We start from the raw sequence: 19065 nt of genomic DNA, 5'->3' as shown, positions 1-19065 counted from the left end.
ATATCTTTACTAAACTTAGCCCACCTACTTATCTGAACTCACTTTATCTTGGTATAAAAAATGGCCGAAATCCGACCATAACCACGCCCACTTTATCGATATCGAAAATTACGAAAAATGAAAATAATGCCATAATTCTATACCAAATACGAAAAAAGGGATGAAAAAGTGGTAATTGGATTGGTTTATTGACGCAAAATATAACTTTGGAAAAAACTTTGTAAAATGGGTGTGACACCTAACATATTAAGTAGAAGAAAATGAAAAAGTTTTACAAGGCGAAATCAACAGCCCTTGGAATCTTGGCAGGAATACTGTTAGTGGTATTGCATATATAAATAAATTAGCAGTACCCGACAGATGATTTTCTGGATCACCTGGTCCACATTTTGGTCGATATCTCGAGAACACCTTCACATATACATCTAAGGGCCACTCGCTTTTAAAAGCCTCATTAATACCTTTAATTTGATATCCATATCGTACAAACACATTCTAGTGTCACCCCTGGCCCACCCTAATGGCGATATCTCGAAAAGGCGTCCACCTATAGACCTAATGGCCACTCCCTCTTAAAATTCTCAGTAACACCTTTCGTTTGATACCCATATCGTACAAACACATTCTAGCGTCACCCTGGCCCACCCTAATGGCGATATCTGCACCTATAGAACTAAGGATTACTCCCTTACTCACCCATATCGTACAAACATTCTAGAGTCTCCCTTGGTCCACCTTTATGGCGATATCTCGAAAAGGTGTCCACCTATAGAACTAAGGATTACTCCCTTTTAAAATGCTCATTACCACCTTTCTTTTGATACCCATATCGTACAAACACATTCTAGAGTCACCCCTGGCCCACCCTAATGGCGATATCTCGAAAAGGCGTCCACCTATAGACCTAATGCCCACTCCCTCTTAAAATGCTCAGTAACACTTTTCGTTTGATACCCATATCGTACAAACACATTCTAGCGTCACCCTGGCCCACCCTAATGGCGATATCTCCACCTATAGAACTAAGGATTACTCCCTTACTCACCCATATCGTACAAACATTCTAGAGTCTCCCTTGGTCCACCTTTATGGCGATATCTCGAAAAGGTGTCCACCTATAGAACTAAGGATTACTCCCTTTTAAAATACTCATTACCACCTTTCATTTGATACCCATATCGTACAAACACATTCTAGAGTCACCCCTGGCCCACCCTAATGGCGATATCTCTAAAAGGCGTCCACCTATAGAACTAATGCCCACTCCCTCTTAAAATGCTCAGTAACACCTTTCGTTTGATACCCATATCGTACAAACATTATAGAGTCACCCCTGGCCCACACTAATGGCGATATCTCGAAAAGACGTCCACCTATAGACCTAATGCCCACTCCCTCTTAAAATGCTCAGTAACACCTTTCGTTTGATACCCATATCGTACAAACACATTCTAGAGTCACCCCTGGCCCACCCTAATGACGATATCTCGAAAAGGCGTCCACTTATAGACCTAATTCCCACTCCCTCTTAAAATGATCAATAACACCTTTCGTTTGATACCCACATCGTACAAACATTCTAGAGTCACCCCTGGCCCACCCTAATGGCAATATCTCGAAAAGGCGTCCACCTATAGACCTAATGCCCACTGCCTCTTAAAATGCTCAGTAACACCTTTCATTTGATTCCCATATCGTACAAACACATTCTAGAGACACCCCTGGTCCACCTTTATGGCGATATCTCGAAACGGCGTCCACCTATGGAACTAGGGATCACTCCTTTTCAAAATACTCATTAACAGCTTTCATTTGATACCCATATCGTACAAACATATTCTAGAGTCACCCCTGGTCCACCTTTATGACGATTTCTCGAAAAGGCGTTCACCTAAAGAACTAAAGCCCATTCCCTTTTAAAATACTCATTACCGCCTTTCATTAGATACCCATATCGTACAAACACATTCTAGAGTCACCCCTGGTCCACCTTAATGGCGATATCTCGAAAAGGCGTCCACCGATAGACCTAAGGCCCACTCCCTCTTAAAATGCTCAGTAACACCTTTCATTTGATACCCATATCGTACAAACAAATTCTAGAGTCAGCCCTGGTCCACCTTTATGGCGATATCCCTAAATGGCGTCCATCCATAGAACTATGGCCTACTCTCTCTTAAAATACTCTTTAATACCTTCCATTTGATACGCATGTCATACAACGACATTCCAGGGTTACCCTAGGTTCATTTTCCTACATGGTGATTTTCCTTATTTTGTCTCCATAGCTCTCAACTGAGTATGTAATGTTCGGTTACACCCGAACTTAGCCTTCCTTACTTGTTTATATTTGCTTCAAAATCTGAATATAAAAGTAAATTTGTTCAATCGCGATTCGTTATTCATTTATAAAGTTACCGCTGTCAAAAAGTATTCCTCCCTTAATTTCAGTTAAAATATTTCTTATGCCAAACTACTTAGTTTTCAAGTATTCGGCGTGCCTTAACACCACAATACTCCTGCAATTTTTACATAGGATTTCTTTGTAAAAAAATTTGAAAGTGTTACCAAACATAAAACCAATCAGTTTCAATATTTTACTTAGTTTTCAATTCAAATAACTCGACGACCATTGTAATGGCTCCATCAGTGGAAAGCCCAGGCAACTTTAGCTGTGTTGGTAAGCGTAAAATCTTCATAGTGGTAGTGGTTTAGTCGTTGATCAACAAGCAACGAGATAAGATGTATGCACGCATGTTTATTAACACTCTAAAAAAGAATAAGCTATAAAAATAGTAATTTATTGCTTGAGTCTAACAAAAATTTTAAACAAAATACATTGCAAACATCAAACAATTAAAAAATTCTGCGCATGAGCATTTGTTTGCAAAATATATTTTTTGCAATACGCAAATAAACAATAGCCCCTCCGATAGCGCTACTCTGCGTGCATTGTATAGGCTTACAAGTAAGATATGTAAATTTTTTTTCTCTTTCTAACACTCTGCCATCTAACACTGACCAGTGTGTGGAACGTGAGTTTGGCACTGAACGAAGTGTTAAAATTGCCAGGTCTGCTACCATCGGAATAACGAACAAATTTGCGATGTTTCAGATATGGGAGCTGTGATGGTACATTTTTTGGGAACATTTAGTGTGAAATGTGATATATGAAAAACTTTACAAAAGTCGGAGAATGGGGTATACAAAGACGCGTACTTATATCAACATTAAGAATCCAGACAAAAAGCAAAATTTTTCGGCCCTTTCAAAAGTTATCCGCGAAAAATAGTACTACATCTACTACACACATTATTACACTACAGCTACTACACTATTTTATACCAAAGTAGTACAATGTTGCCGAATAGCCTCCACAAAAAAGGAGTTGGAACAAGCATTCAGGCCAGGTGCGCCCAGCTGTGAATGAACAGCTGATACATATCTTATTTAAAACACCTTTGCAATGTCTACTTGATCAGCGAATACTAAACGAAATAGAATAATAATAGGAGCGTTCCGTTGAGTTATCGAGCTCTGGCTCACGATCAAATCTCTTGGAACGATCTGGATCAACTTTATGAGAGCTGGCAGCACTAATATAAAACATATGTTTTGTTGAAAATAAGAAGAAGAAACGTACACAAAATTTGAAGATACTGATAGAAAAACGCAAAATTAAATAAAAAGAAAATAGAAGAACAATTCTTTGAAGTAAGTAATGGCAAATATTTTAAAGAAATTCGCTATAATTTTTCATGTAGTTATAAATTTATAGCTGATGTGTGAAAAGTCATTGTCCGAATCGGCAAAGACGAATAAATTTATTCGTTTCTAATATTTATTCGAATTTTTTTTCGTTTATTCGCTTACATTTATTGGAATTCCTCTCCTTATTATTCGAATAGTAAAATAAAAAATTCTGTTTATATTAAAGCCGCGTCACAAAAGTAGTGTTTCATATATGTAGATGGGTTTAACACAAGCTTATGCATTATGCATAGATTGCACGTATTTTTATGGAGAACGGTAGATTGAGCGACTTTAGCTAACTTTCCTAACATTTTTCGCAATTATAAACTGCAATATAACAATCGAATACGACACAAAATATGTTAGCAAGTATTTTCGTTGTATAGGGAGAATGTTTATAATAGTGCTTCGAGAAATTTTGTATGTGAATGGGCAATGCGATATAAACTTCAATTGCCAAGTCTGAAGTTCCTTCATATTTACAAACGCAACATCTAGATTGATTGTGGCGATGTTATTGGAATGCATAAGTTGTGTTAAACGCATCTATATGAAAAATGTCATTGTGCCGCAGCCTTTACGCTTATCCAGTGGCGGATTTACGTTTTTCCCTTCTGCTATCTTTTCAAAGGCTTCGAATATTGCTGACTGAAGTTCAATGTAAGTGGATAATGTAGTGTAAACAGCCAACTATTTCAATGCCAAATATTTAAATCAGTTAATATGATACCCTGTAACAAAATTAGTCTAAATGTTCATCAACACATAAAAAGGCATATGATAATTATTGCTGACATAGCCATTCACACGATTTAATACAGGTGTGTGTACAACACACAACCAAACAAATTTGCATTCCATCAAATTTGCAAACGTTCCATTTCCCACAGAAGTCACAGCTCAACACAGATGTGTAGGTAGATATTTTGTGTCAAGTTGTATGTAGGTATGTAAGTATGTATGCTTAAGGTAAATATGTGTGTAAGTATGTATGCTTAAAGTAAATATGTATGTAAGAATATGCTTATAATAATTTAGTATAAATAAGCAGACAATATTTGAATAAAGAGAATCCTCACATTGATGTTAAAACTGACAAAACCATTTACCTTGAGTTTAATCTTTTATAATACCACTTCATGACATTGGCCCATCTTGTTGGGCAGAGATTTTGCAATTTTTGTCTTCCACTTTCTTTTTATACCCAGCTGTACTTGTACACAGGGTATTATAACTTAGATTGGATAACGGTTGGTTGTACAGGTATCAAGGAATCGAGATAGATAAAAAATCATTAGTATCGTAAAAAAATTTTATTGAGCCATGTCCGTCCCTTCGTCCGTTCGTCCGCCCGTTAACACGATAACTTGAGTAAATATTGAGATATTTTCACCAAATTTGGTATACGAGCTTATTTGGACCCAGAATATATTGGTATTGAAAATGAGCGAAATCCGATGATAACCACGCCCACTTTTTATATATATGTAAGTCGGGTGAGGAGGCACTGTGACAGCACGCATATACCAACACATATGGCTGCGCAAATGTAAAACACTCAAGGCGAATAACGAGCGCACAGCCTGAGTAAATTAGCTCGGAGAAAATCTAATAGCGAGCGGGAAAGTGAGTCGTAATCAGCCGTCGACCAAAGCAGCCGTCGTTACTATAATTATTCGCTGTACCAACCTACTTTAATTGTAATCCACTTTAAACCATAACTTTAATTGTACTTATTTTTGAATACTCAACTTTGAATTGAATAATAAACGTTATTAATTGTATAACTTTACATTTGGGGGCTCAACCTGCCGAACCTTAATACAAATTGAATTAAACTTATGTAAGTTGCAGCCGAATTGAAGAACAATAGGCAAGCAGTGCAATAAAGTGAAGTGGGCAAAACAGTACTTCTACAGTTGCAGTTCAGTCGCAAAAAAAAAAAAAAAAAAAAAAGGGTCGTTGATCGGTCAAAAATAATTCCGTTCAACGCATATGACTCGTGCTAGTCGCCAAAGCGCAGGCGATTCAAAAAACACCACCAAAGTCAAAAAGCAGACAAAGCAGGTAGAGGAAGTGAGACGGCGTTACAACACACGCTCAACAAAGCAGGCAACGAGGTGGAGAGAATACGCTCAGACAGCTTCCAAGAAAGTCATGGCCGAAGCAGAGCAGCAGAAAGCAGTAAAAGAAGCAGCGGCAATGGCAGAACAAAACAAAACAGTGGAATGTAAGAATAATGAATTGCTACAACAGCTGGTGCAATTGCTTACATTGAAAATCCAAGCAGACGAAACAAAGCAGGCCGAAACCAAAATTACGGCAGAAAGTTTTGGCAAAATTATACCCGAATTTGATGGAGGAAATATGCCAGTGAAACACTGGTTTACTAACTTTGAATTAAACGCAGCTGCATACGGTTTGAACAATGTACAGAAGTACGTGCAAGCAAGGGCGAAAATGACGAAAACTGCGAAACTTTTTCTTGAATCGGTAGCTGTTTACGAATATGGTGCAATGCGCACAATGTTGGAAGACGAATTTGACAAGTCAAAAATGTGTAGTGCTGATGTTCACGCAGAGCTACGAGAACGGAAAAAACGAAAGAATGAGAGTTTCCACGAATATGTGCTGCAGATGAAGAAATTGGCTACACGTAGTAATATAGACACGCAGTCGGTGATTCGTTATATAGTTGGTGGACTGCAATTAAAAGACGAATTTAAATACAACCTTTGGAGCTGTAAGTCATATAAGGAATTGCAAGATCAATACGAAGTTTACGAGAAAATAGTTTTGCGGGAAAAAAGCAACAAAGAGCATAAAGGGCAAGTACACGTAAACGAGAAGCGTTCGCACATTTCAAGCGAAAAGAAAACACATTGCTTTAACTGTGGCGCTACGGATCATATGCGGAAAAATTGCCAAGCAGAAACAAAGTGTTTTCGTTGCAATAAAAGTGGGCATATGTCGAAAGACTGTCCAACTGTAGCTGCTGCTGTAAACCTGGTTCATAATTCGAAACGCTGTAAAAACATAAAGATTAACAACGTCGAAGTAAGCGGGTTAGTAGACACGGGCGCAGATATAACTATTATGAAAAAAAGTACATTCGAAAAAGTTGGTGGAGGTGTGCTGCAAACATATATGCAACAGCTTCGCGGCCTCGGTACTAAATCTACAAAACCAATTGGGTGTTTCGTTGCTGAAGTAGGTGTTGACGACTTACTGACGCAGCAAAAATTCATTGTAGTATCTGAAAGACATTATGTATGATGCGCTACTGGGTTACGATTTTATTTCGAAGTTCAACTTGGCGGCGACGGCAGATGGATATAAGTTTTCTCCACTAAACGTGGGGGAAACTTATGAGGATCTTAATCAGATAAGTATTTATAATGTAACCGACACAAATTCTCATGTTGATGTTCCTCCGCAGTACGAAGCCGAAATTCGCTCCTTGATTGCCAACTACAAGCCAATCGATTATGTTGAGGAATGTCCAGTTGTATTGAAGATCATTCCGGAGGGTAACGTTGTCCCGTTCAGGCACGCTCCAAGTCGCATACCATTCCACGAAGTTGAAGCAGTCAACAAGCAAATTGATGAGTGGCTTAAAGTTGGAATCATAAGACAGTCTACGTCCAACTTCGCCAGCCGCATGGTTATCGTGAAGAAAAAGGACGGTACGTGCCGCATTTGTGTGGATTTTCGAAAACTTAACTCGGCTGTACTAAAAGATTGTTTTCCGGTCCCTATAATTGAGGACGTACTCGAAAAGTTGCAGAAGTCGAAATTTTTTACGGTTTTGGATTTGGAAAATGGGTTTTTCCACGTCCCCATTGAAGAGAGTAGCAAAAAATACACCGCTTTCACAACAACAAGGGGGCTTTACGAATTTAATAGGGCTCCGTTTGGCTTCTGCAACTCTCCCGCCGTTTTTATACGTTTCGTTAACTACGTCTTCCAGAATCTAATAAATAATAACGTATTAGACTTATATATGGACGATATTATCATTCACGCCAAAACAGCTGATGATTGTCTTCGTAAGACAAAGCTGGTTTTTGCAACGGCAGCAGAACACGGTTTGAAAATCAAATGGCCGAAATGCCATTTTATGCAGGCATCTGTAAGTTTCCTGGGTCACTTGGTTAAAGATGGATGCGTGTGGCCAGGCAAAGAGAAAACGGATGCGGTTAATAAGTTTGCAATCCCAAAAAATGTTAAGGCCGTGCAGTCGTTTTTAGGCCTAACGGGATTTTTTCGAAAGTTCATTAAAGGATACTCACACATCGCCAGACCATTAACAAATCTACTACGTAAATACTCTGTGTTTGCTATCGGTCCAGCTGAAGTCGAAGCTGTACAAACGCTGAAAAATTGTTTGACTAAAGAGCCAGTACTAAGGTTGTACAACAGAAATGCAAAGACTGAGGTACATACAGATGCGTCGAAGGATGGTTTCGGTGCAACACTATTGCAATGGTATAGCGGCCAGCTATACCCAGTGTACTTCTGGAGAAAAAAGTCGACGGGGGCAGAAGGGCGACAGCACAGTTATGTTTTGGAAGCGAAGGCGGTATACCTCGCTTTTAAAAAGTTTCGTCACTACCTGTTGGGTATTCATTTTAAGCTAGTGACTGATTGCGCGGCGTTCAAACAAACGTTAAGTAAAAAGGATGTACCCCGAGAAGTTGCCTCGTGGGTGGTTTATTTGCAAGACTTCGACTTTAGTGTAGAACACCGAGCAGGCGAAAGGTTAAAGCACGTTGATTGCCTCAGTCGATACCCACAGCAGGTTATGATAGTAGCGTCGGAGTTGGCGGCTCGTATTAAAAAAGCACAGCAAGAGGATACAATGACTAAAGCAATCGCAGATCTACTGGATAGCCGACCATACGGAGCTTTTAAAATAAAAGGTGGGCTGTTATATAAAAATATTGAGGGTAACGATCTTTTGGTGGTTCCAAAGCAGATGGAAAAAGAAATTATTGTCGATGCTCATAATGTTGGTCACTTTGCGGTGCAAAAAACTATGCATGCTATACAACAAAATTATTGGATACCACACCTGGAACAAAAAGTTACGCAGGTAATCAACAATTGTGTGAAATGTATCATTTATAATAAGAAGTTGGGTAAAAAAGAGGGTTATCTGCACGCAATTGATAAAGGTGACCAACCATTGCATACGTTGCATATTGACCATCTGGGACCAATGGACGCTACCTCAAAGCAGTATACATATATCTTGGCAATCGTCGACGCGTTTACCAAATTTGTGTGGCTGTACCCCACAAAGAGCACAGGTTGCGAAGAAGCGGTTCAGAAGCTGGAGTCATGGTCTGCGGTTTTTGGAAACCCCGCACGCATAGTTACCGATAGAGGTGCCGCGTTCACGGCACATATGTTTTCCGAGCACGTAAAGGAGAGGGGTATTGATCACATCTGGAGCACTACCGGGGTCCCACGTGGAAACGGACAGATCGAAAGAGTGAATCGAACGGTTATGTCGATTATTGCAAAGCTCTCGGCAGAAGAACCTGCAAAATGGTTCAAGTTAGTTCCAAAAGTACAGCAAGCTATTAATTCACATACTCATGCGTCTACAAAGCGGCCGCCGTTTGAACTTATGTTTGGTGTCAAAATGAACCACACATGCAGTGATCAGATACAACTTTTACTCGAGCAGGAGCTATATGATGCATACGACGAAGGGCGGCACAATTTGCGGCAAGAGGCGAGGCACGAAATCGAGCGCGCTCAGAACCAATACAAAAAGCAGTTTGATAGCAAACGAAAGAAGGAATACGGGTACAAGATCGGCGATTTAGTAGCAATACGACGCACGCAGTTTGTAGCCGGACGAAAGCTGGCTAGCGAATATCTCGGCCCGTACGAAATCACACAAGTTAAACGAAATGGCCGGTTCAACGTTAGAAAGGCGGCAGATGTAGAGGGGCCCTGTAATACGTCCACGAGTTGCGATAATATGAAACTTTGGAAGTATACAGTCAACAACGAAGAGCTTTTGTCATCTGAGGCAGATGACTAATCAGGGTGGCCGAATGTAAGTCGGGTGAGGAGGCACTGTGACAGCACGCATATACCAACACATATGGCAGCGCAAATGTAAAACACTCAAGGCGAATAACGAGCGCACAGCCTGAGTAAATTAGCTCGGAGAAAATCTAATAGCGAGCGGGAAAGTGAGTCGTAATCAGCCGTCGACCAAAGCAGCCGTCGTTACTATAATTATTCGCTGTACCAACCTACTTTAATTGTAATCCACTTTAAACCATAACTTTAATTGTACTTATTTTTGAATACTCAACTTTGAATTGAATAATAAACGTTATTAATTGCATAACTTTACATATATAACATTTTAGAAAGCACAAAAACCTGATTATTTAGTAAATAATACACCTAGAATGTTGAAATTTGACGTGTTAACTGATATTGAGACTCTTGATAAAAATTTGAAAATTTTTTTTCAAATGGGCGTGGCACCGCCCACTTGTGATAAAACCAATTTTACAAATATTATTAATCATAAATCAAAAATCGTTAAACCTATCGTAACAAAATTTTGAGATTTTTAAAATGGTCGTGGGAGAATAAAATAAGCCACATATTTAAAAAAAGAGCTTTATATCAATGGTATTTCATTTCCCAAGTGGATTTATAACAATAAATAGGAAAAACTTCAAATTTAAAAAAATGGGCCTGGCACCGCCCCTTTTATGACTAAGCAATTTTCTATGTTTCGGAGCCATAACTCGAAGAAAAATTAGTTCAGAATAGAACCATATGTATATGTATTATTGCGCAGCCTTGTAACACTATTAAGCCCACAAAACAAACAACAACAGCATTTCAAGTGTACAGCTGGGTATATAATATTCGGTTTCACCCGAAATTAGACTTCCTTACTTGTTGCATAATCCAAATTTTTTCTGGAGAACGTTTTGCCTTTTTGGCCATTGGTAAAAATCAAAATAAATGCACCCTGCCTACATCATGTTACAATCAAATATACGACATAAAATAATGAAGTAAAAACCGCCCCCCCGGAAGTACAATCCTAGATCCGCCACTGCGCTCATCGCTTGCACATATGAGCATGCAAATACATGTATACGTACATGCATATATTTAAGTGTGCATAGATGCATATGTGCAAATAATTTTATTTCTTTGTGGTTGCTTTGTTAATATTCATTTATTTCGTTATATTTACGTAACCAAAGTTGTGCTTCAGTCTTAAGCTAGAAATATCGGGGTCGTTAACCACTATACTGATCATATAACTTTGTTTATTAGTAAACAAGTGTGTAAATGCCCTGCAAAAAATGCGATTAGTTTAGGATGAATCCGGGGTGAGTCGCAAACGAGTATGCGACCAATGCCAGTGCACCCCATTTAAGGTGGCCAATTTGTTTGCAGATTTTTTCAATCTTCCGGCCAGCTTGGACTATAACTGCAAATCTACTTTGAGTTTTGGTTCTCTTACCCTGTCTTCTAAAGATGTTATTACTGGCATTAATAAACTTAAACTATCTGCGAAAACGGACTCTGATGGACTTTCAGTTTTAATATTGAAGAATTGCCCTGCTTTAGTTATGCCTTTATAACTAATTTTCAATTTGTCATTGTCAACCGGAGTTTTTTAGTTGATGATTGGATTTACTTCAATTAGTCCTATTCTCAAAGGAGGCTGTAGGAATGATGTCTGTAATTATAGACCCATTTCAAAGCTTTCTACGTTATCGAAACTTTTTGAAACTATCGTTAAGGATAAAATATACTTTGTATGTGAGAGTCTGATTTCGCCTAACCAGCATGGCTTTGTCTCAAACCGATCTACGGTTTCGAATCTTGCATTATTCAGTGAGTATTGTATTGCATCTTTCTCTTCGGGACTTCAAGTTGACTGCGCTAACACTGATTTCTCAAAAGCCTTCGATAAAGTTTCACATTCCTTATTGATTTATAAGCTATCTCGTTTAGGATATTATTCGGTTTTTTTTGAAATGGATTCAGTCTTATTTATGTAACAGAAATTGTGTGGTAACAGTAGACGGCACTTCTTCTGAACTATTCTTCGCCTGTTGTTCCTCAAGGAAGTATACCAGGCCCGTTACTGTTTTTTTGTTTATTAATTATATAAGCAGCTGCTTAAATTTTGTTCTGTGCCGATGATTTAAAGGTATTTTCGAAAATTGTAAAACCGGATGATGCTGTTAAGTTTCAGAAAGACATTGACAGCTTAGATGTATGGTGCTTTAATTCTCGCCTTTCTGTTAATATCAAAAAGTGTTTTAAAGTCACGTATGCGAAAACTCGTAATATCTTGCCGACATCTTATCACATTTCCCATTCACTATTACAAAGTTTGAATGAAATTAAAGATCTACGTGTAATTTTTTGTAGTATTTTCTCTTTCAATAAATATATTAGTCACATTATTCCGAAAGCTTATTCGGTATTTGGATTTGTGAGGCGGAATAGTTCAAATTTTTGTGACCCTTATACTCTGAGGTTATTATACACGGCGTTTGTGCGTTCTAATTTGGAATACGCTGCTTTTAGATGGAGGCCAAGTCACAAAAACTACTTTAATAGGATTGAACGGGTCCAAAAGGTTTTTCTTAAATATGCTTTACATTCTTTGAATTTTGATGAACCAATTCCATTTTATGAATCTCGCTCTTGATAAATTTAAAAACCTTGGAAGCCAGACGAACGGTTCTCTCGCCTTCTTTTGTTCATAATATTGTGACGACATTAGCAACACTAAGGGATACTTCATCTCTAATACTAAGCAGTCACTGGTATGTACATAAACAAATCAATCATTATGTCTACACATATGCACATACAAGCAGCGGCGAGATACGCACAAACATATGTATATATCTGAGATACTCACAAAAGTATGCAATCATCGGTGGAAGTATTACTCACATATACACGCGCATATTGCTATGCGAGAAGCTATAAACGTGCATCTGTAGTTTATAGCTGGTAAGTTTATAGCTGGTAGCTAAATAGTAAATTCTAGAAGGAGAAACGCCTAGAAATATGCGTACGAGGAAACCGAAAAGTATAAAAGCAGCACAAGCTGAGGCATGAGCAATCAGTTTGAGTTAAGCACACTATTGGTTGCGAAGTATAAGTGTTATTGTGAAGTATTTTCGAAGTAGTCTAATAAAGACCATTTTGCATTATTGAATATTGGAGTTATTTTATTCAACAGCTCAGCGATACGAACGTTAGCAGAAGGTTGCAAATAAGCGGAATTTCCCTAAATCCGTTACAATATTATCAGTGGCGACATTGGTTGATCTTTCCTTTTGGAGACAATTTAGTTTAACTTACCTCAGAGTAATCTTCGTAGCTTTCTACCTTTTTATGGCGTTAATTGTAGAACTGATTATTAATGTAATGCTCCTCTTGTGCGAGCCCTGATTACATTTAATTTAATCTCGAGTTCTATCCAACTTGATTTTAAGGATGTCCCTTCGGGTTCCCCCCATAAATTCAGAAAACAAAAATTCAGAAACACATTTTTTAGAACCCTTTTTTCAGAAAGCCAAAATTCAGGAGTCAAAACTCATAGACAAAAATTCAGAAATCAAATTTCATAAGTCAAAAAATTTAATGATTTTTGCTGTCTGATTACTTTCTGAATTTTGACTTCTGAAATTTTTCTTCTGAAATTTGACTTCTGAATTTTGACTTATGATATTTGATTTCTGAATTTTTGTTTTTGCGCAAAATTTTATGTTTTTTTGCTGTCTGATTACTTTCTGAATTTTGACTTCTGAAATTTTTCTTCTGAAATTTGACTTCTGAATTTTGACTTATGAAATTTGATTTCTGAATTTTTGTTTTTGCGCAAAATTTAATGTTTTTTGCTGTCTGATTACTTTCTGAATTTTGACTTCTGAAATTTTAATTCTGATTTTTTTCAGCCTGGAACACAACAAAGTCGAAATAAGGCGTTATATTTAATTGAATTATGGAACATGTATAATATCACCAAATTCAATAATAATGATAAAATAATTATTGTTAGGCCTTGAGCTCGATTCGAACCCGCGATCTTACAAATCAGTAGGCCATTATAACAACAAAAATTGTAAATTCATTTGAAAGATAAACGCGAAAAAAAATTAATTAATTACATGCTTGCTATTGCACACAATTCAAAATTTTAAATTGTACTACTTTTTCTTTATACATAATTCCTTCCAAATAAATAAACGTTTTTGAATTTTAAGAAAAATTTAATGTGAATGAATTTTGACTTCTGAATTTTGCTTTGTGAAATTTGACTTCTGAATTTTCACTTCTGGAATTCGAACCTCTGAATTTTGTCTTTCTGAAAAAAGAGTTCTGACTAATGTTTTCTGAAAAAATGTGTTTCTGAATTTTTGCTTTCTAAATTTATGGGAGGCACCGTCCCATTGTTGTGGAGTGCTGCTGAAAACAGTAAAACATTTTTGTACAACCCCCAAAAAAGCAGCCGTACAACATTCTGCAGCATCAACACCACATAAATTGAGACTATGGGTTGCACGAGGCGAGTAATCAGCATTCGAGTTTTTGTCGAGAATGTGACGTTGTTCTCCGTTGTAAGCTCCTTTCATATTGGCGCCGTTATCGTACCCTTGTGCACGACAATCTTTTAATGGGATTTCATGTTTACCTAAAGTATGGCAAATTAGATCAGCGATTTTCTGACCAGGTTTTAGGTTACAACTCACGAAAGCCAAAAACTGTTCTTGAATTGTAAAATTTGTTGCTTTCGAATTGAAGTGGAGTTAGCGCAAAATGAACGTAGTCAACGTGATTAGCATCAGGCATAGCATCAACGATAATAGCAAAATACTTGGCTTTATTGCCTTGATCTAATATCGTTTCCCTCACGTGCTTTGCACAAATTTCTATAAACTCGTTCTGAATGTTTGGGGAAAGATAGTGAACTTGTAAACGTTTGTGCTGCTGTTGTGAAATCCTAACTTTCTCCAAATGATCTATAAGTATCGGATCATAATGGCTTATGAGATCTTAGATGCCCAAAAAATTTACATTGTTTCGTTCACCAAGATATATACTTTCGGCTTTGAAAGCTAGGCCTCTTTCACCCAAAAATAAAACAGTGTCCAAAATTCTATATAAAATTTCTTTCCACTTTTGAATTTCAGTGATTAGCTGTAATAGCTGATAAGTGTATCAATTGTAGCCTCCTAGACTTTTTAAAGATCGCCATTGAATATAACATTTAATTTGATCTTGAGTATTTTCGTGTGATGGCAGTTTATCGTATAGCTTCTTCCATACCTGGAATTTCTCATATCCGCCAGGCTAACAAATTTTAGGTCGATTTAAAGTATTGGTGCTTAACAGACGACATGGTAGGCAATAGAAAGCATTGCAACTGGTACTCCACACTAACCAGTCACGCTCCACTTTCTCTCCATTTGGCCAGATTCTGTTTAACAACGAGGTAGGAAATGCCTCGTCATGACAATCACGTGGAAAAATAACAGGACACTTTTGATGACCTCGCGAATTATTTCGTTGACTTCTTCAGATCGCAAAAACTCATTATTCACGGTACCGATATCGAAGTCGTTTAAGTAATCTGGACTTTGATACAGAGTTGGTGGTATTGTTGGAAGACTTTTTGAAGATGAACCTTCATCAGTGTTACCACGAAAACTTTACGATTTCGGATTCATGTAAACATACATTTTTATACTCAGTTGAGCAGAGCTCACAGAGTATATTAACTTTGATTGCATAACGGTTGGTTGTACAGGTATAAAGGAATCGAGATAGATATAGACTTCCATATATCAAAATCATCAGTATCGAAAAAAAATTCGATTGAGCCATGTCCGTCCGTCCGTCCGTCTGTCCGTTAACACGATAACTTGAGTAAATTTTGAGGTATCTTGATGAAATTTGGTATGTAGGTTCCTGGGCACTCATCTCAGATCGCTATTTAAAATTAACGATATCGGACAATAACCACGCCCACTTTTTCGATATCGAAAATTTCGAAAAATCGAAAAAGAGCGATAATTCATTACCAAATACGCATTAAGCGATGAAACTTGGTAGGTGAGTTGAGCTTATGACGCAGAATAGAAAACTAGTCAAATTTTGGACAATGGGCGTGGCACCGCCCACTTTTAAATGAAGGTAATTTAGAAGTTTTGCAAGCTGTAATTTGGCAGTCGTTGAAGATATCATGATGAAGTTTGGCAGGAACTTTACTCTTATTACTTTATGTCTGCTTGATAAAAATTAACAAAATCGGAGAACGACCACGCCCACTTTAAAAAAAAAATTTTTTTAATTCAAATTTTAAAAGAAAAGTTAATATCTTTACAGCATATAAGTAAATTACGCCAAAATTCAACTCCAGTAATGATATGGTGCAACAAAATACAAAAATAAAAGAAAATTTCAAAATGGGCGTGGCTCCGCCCTTTTTCATTTAATTTGTCTAGGATGCTTTTAATGCCATAAGTCGAACAAAAATTAACCAATCATTGTGAAATTTGGTAGAGGCTTAGCTACTAGGACGATAACTGTTTTCTGTGAAAAAGGGCGAAATCGGTTCAAGCCACGCCCAGTTTTTATATACAGTCGACCGTCTGTCCTTCCGCTCGGCCGTTAACACAATAACTTGAGCAAAAACCGATATATCTTTACTAAACTTAGCCCACCTACTTATCTGAACTCACTTTATCTTGGTATAAAAAATGGCCGAAATCCGACCATAACCACGCCCACTTCTTCGATATCGAAAATTACGAAAAATGAAAAAAATGCCATAATTATATACCAAATACGAAAAAAGGAACGAAACATGGTAATTGTATTGGTCTATTGACGCAAAATATAACTTTAGAAAAAACTTGGTAAAATGGGTGTGACACCTACCATATTAAGTAGAATAAAATGAAAAAGTTTTGCAGGGCGAAATCAAAAGCCCTTGGAATCTTGGAAGGAATACTGTACGTGGTATTACATATATAAATAAATTAGCGGTACCCGACAGATGATGTTCTGGATCACACTGGTCCACATTTTGGTAGATATCTCGAAAACGCTTTCACATATACAACTAAGGGCCACTCCCTTTTAAAACCCTCATTAATACCTTTAATTTGATACCCATATCGTACAAACGCATTCTAGAGTCACCCCTGGTCCACGTTTATGGCGATATCTCGAAAAGGCGTCCACATATAGAACTAAGGCCCACTGCTTTTTAATATACTCATTAACACCTTTCATTTGATACCCATATCGTAGGAAAAAATTCTAGAGTCACCCCTGGTCCACCTTTATGGCGATATTTCGAAAAGGCATCCACCTATAGAACTAAGGTCCACGCCCTTTTAAAATACTCATTAACACCTTTCATTTGATACCAATATCGTACAAACAAATTCTAGAGTCACCCCTGGTCCACCTTTATGGCGATATTTCGAAAAGGCGGCCACCTATAGAACTAAGGTCCACGCCCTTTTAAGATACTCATTAACACCTTTCATTTGATACCTATATCGTACAAACAAATTCTAGAGTCATACCTGGTCCACGTTTATGGCGATATCTCGAAAAGGCGTCCACACATAGAACTAAGGCCCACTCCTTTTTAAAATACTCATTAACACCTTTCATTTGATACCCATATCGTACAAACAAATTCTAGAGTCGCCCCTGGTCCACCTTTATGGCAATATTTCGAAAAGGCATCCACCTATAGAACTAAGGTCCACGCCCTTTTAAAATACTCATTAACACCTTTCATTTGATACCAATATCGTACAAACAAATTCTAGAGTCACCCCTGGTCCACCTTTATGGCGATATTTCGAAAAGGCGTCCACCTATAGAACTAAGGTCCACGCCCTTTTAAGATACTCATTAACACCTTTCATTTGATACCCATATCGTACAAACAAATTCTAGAGTCATCCCTGGTCCACGTTTATGGCGATATCTCGAAAAGGCGTCCACCTATAGAACTAAGGCCCATGCCCTTTTAAAATACTCATTAACACCTTTCATTTGATACCCATATCGTACAAACGCATTCTACAGTCAACCCTGGTCCACTTTTATAACGATATTCTGAAAAGGCGTCCACCTATAGAACTAAGGCCCACTCCCTTTTAAAATACTCATTAACTCCTTTCATTTGATACCCATATAGTACAAACAAATTCTAGAGTCAGGCCTGGTCCACCTTTATGGCGATATCCCTAAATGGCGTCCATCTATGGAACTATGGCCCACTTCCTCTTAAAATACTCTTTAATACCTTCCATTTGATACACATGTCATACAAACACATTCCAGGGTTACCCTAGGTTCTTTTTACAACATGGTGATTTTCCCTTACTTTGTCTCCACAGCTCTCAACTGAGTATGTAATGTTCGGTTACACCCGAACTTAGCCTTCCTTACCTGTTTTTTGATGTTTTTATTGTCTCCTCACTGTTCGAAGGCCCAGCCAAAAAATCATTATCAATATTCATTGCTTTTGAAATTCGGCTTAAAATTTGCACATGGAACAACTATGGACTTTAAAAAAATGTCTTAGTACCTCTAAATCACGGGCCCTCTGAGAAACCCCGGGCCCGGGGGCAATCCCCCCATTCTCCCTCCCCTCTCGTCCGGCCTGTACATACCTACATATGAAGTTGTGTGGAAAATTTTGTTTTGATATCTTTTGGTTTGTATAAACATCTAATTGGTCACCATTAAAAAATATTTTTACATGTCATTGTAAAACATTTTTTGCAAAGTCTGATGATTCAAAATTATGTACATACGTATATGCAAATGCACGTCCTAGAATTACCTACGCGTATGTACATATGTATGGTCGTAGGATTGCGGTCAGTCAGTAGCAGGTAAAATACACGAGTAGGTATATGTATGTATGGACAAATAAAATTATTGGAAAAACCGAAAGATTTAAAAGAAAAGAATTTCTTTCAAACATTATTTCAGGAAATTTTTACCAAAGCTTCCATTAAGTTAACATTGACCTTAAATAACTTTTGAATCATCACACTTCGCATGTTTACAATGACATATAGAAACCAAAAGATATCAAAACAAATTTTTCCATACAACTTACATATGTACATACATATGTATTAGAGATATACGCCGCCGATTTGCGTCGTTTTTCGCACGCCGCCACCGAAAGTCAAAAATATCGGCGCGGCGGCGTTCGGCGCGTTACTATATTTTCTACATTTCTAA

This window comes from Eurosta solidaginis, chromosome 1 (assembly GCF_040869045.1).
Source record: "Eurosta solidaginis isolate ZX-2024a chromosome 1, ASM4086904v1, whole genome shotgun sequence".
NCBI lineage: Eukaryota > Metazoa > Arthropoda > Insecta > Diptera > Tephritidae > Eurosta > Eurosta solidaginis.
Note: the sequence above shows the minus strand (reverse complement) of the source record.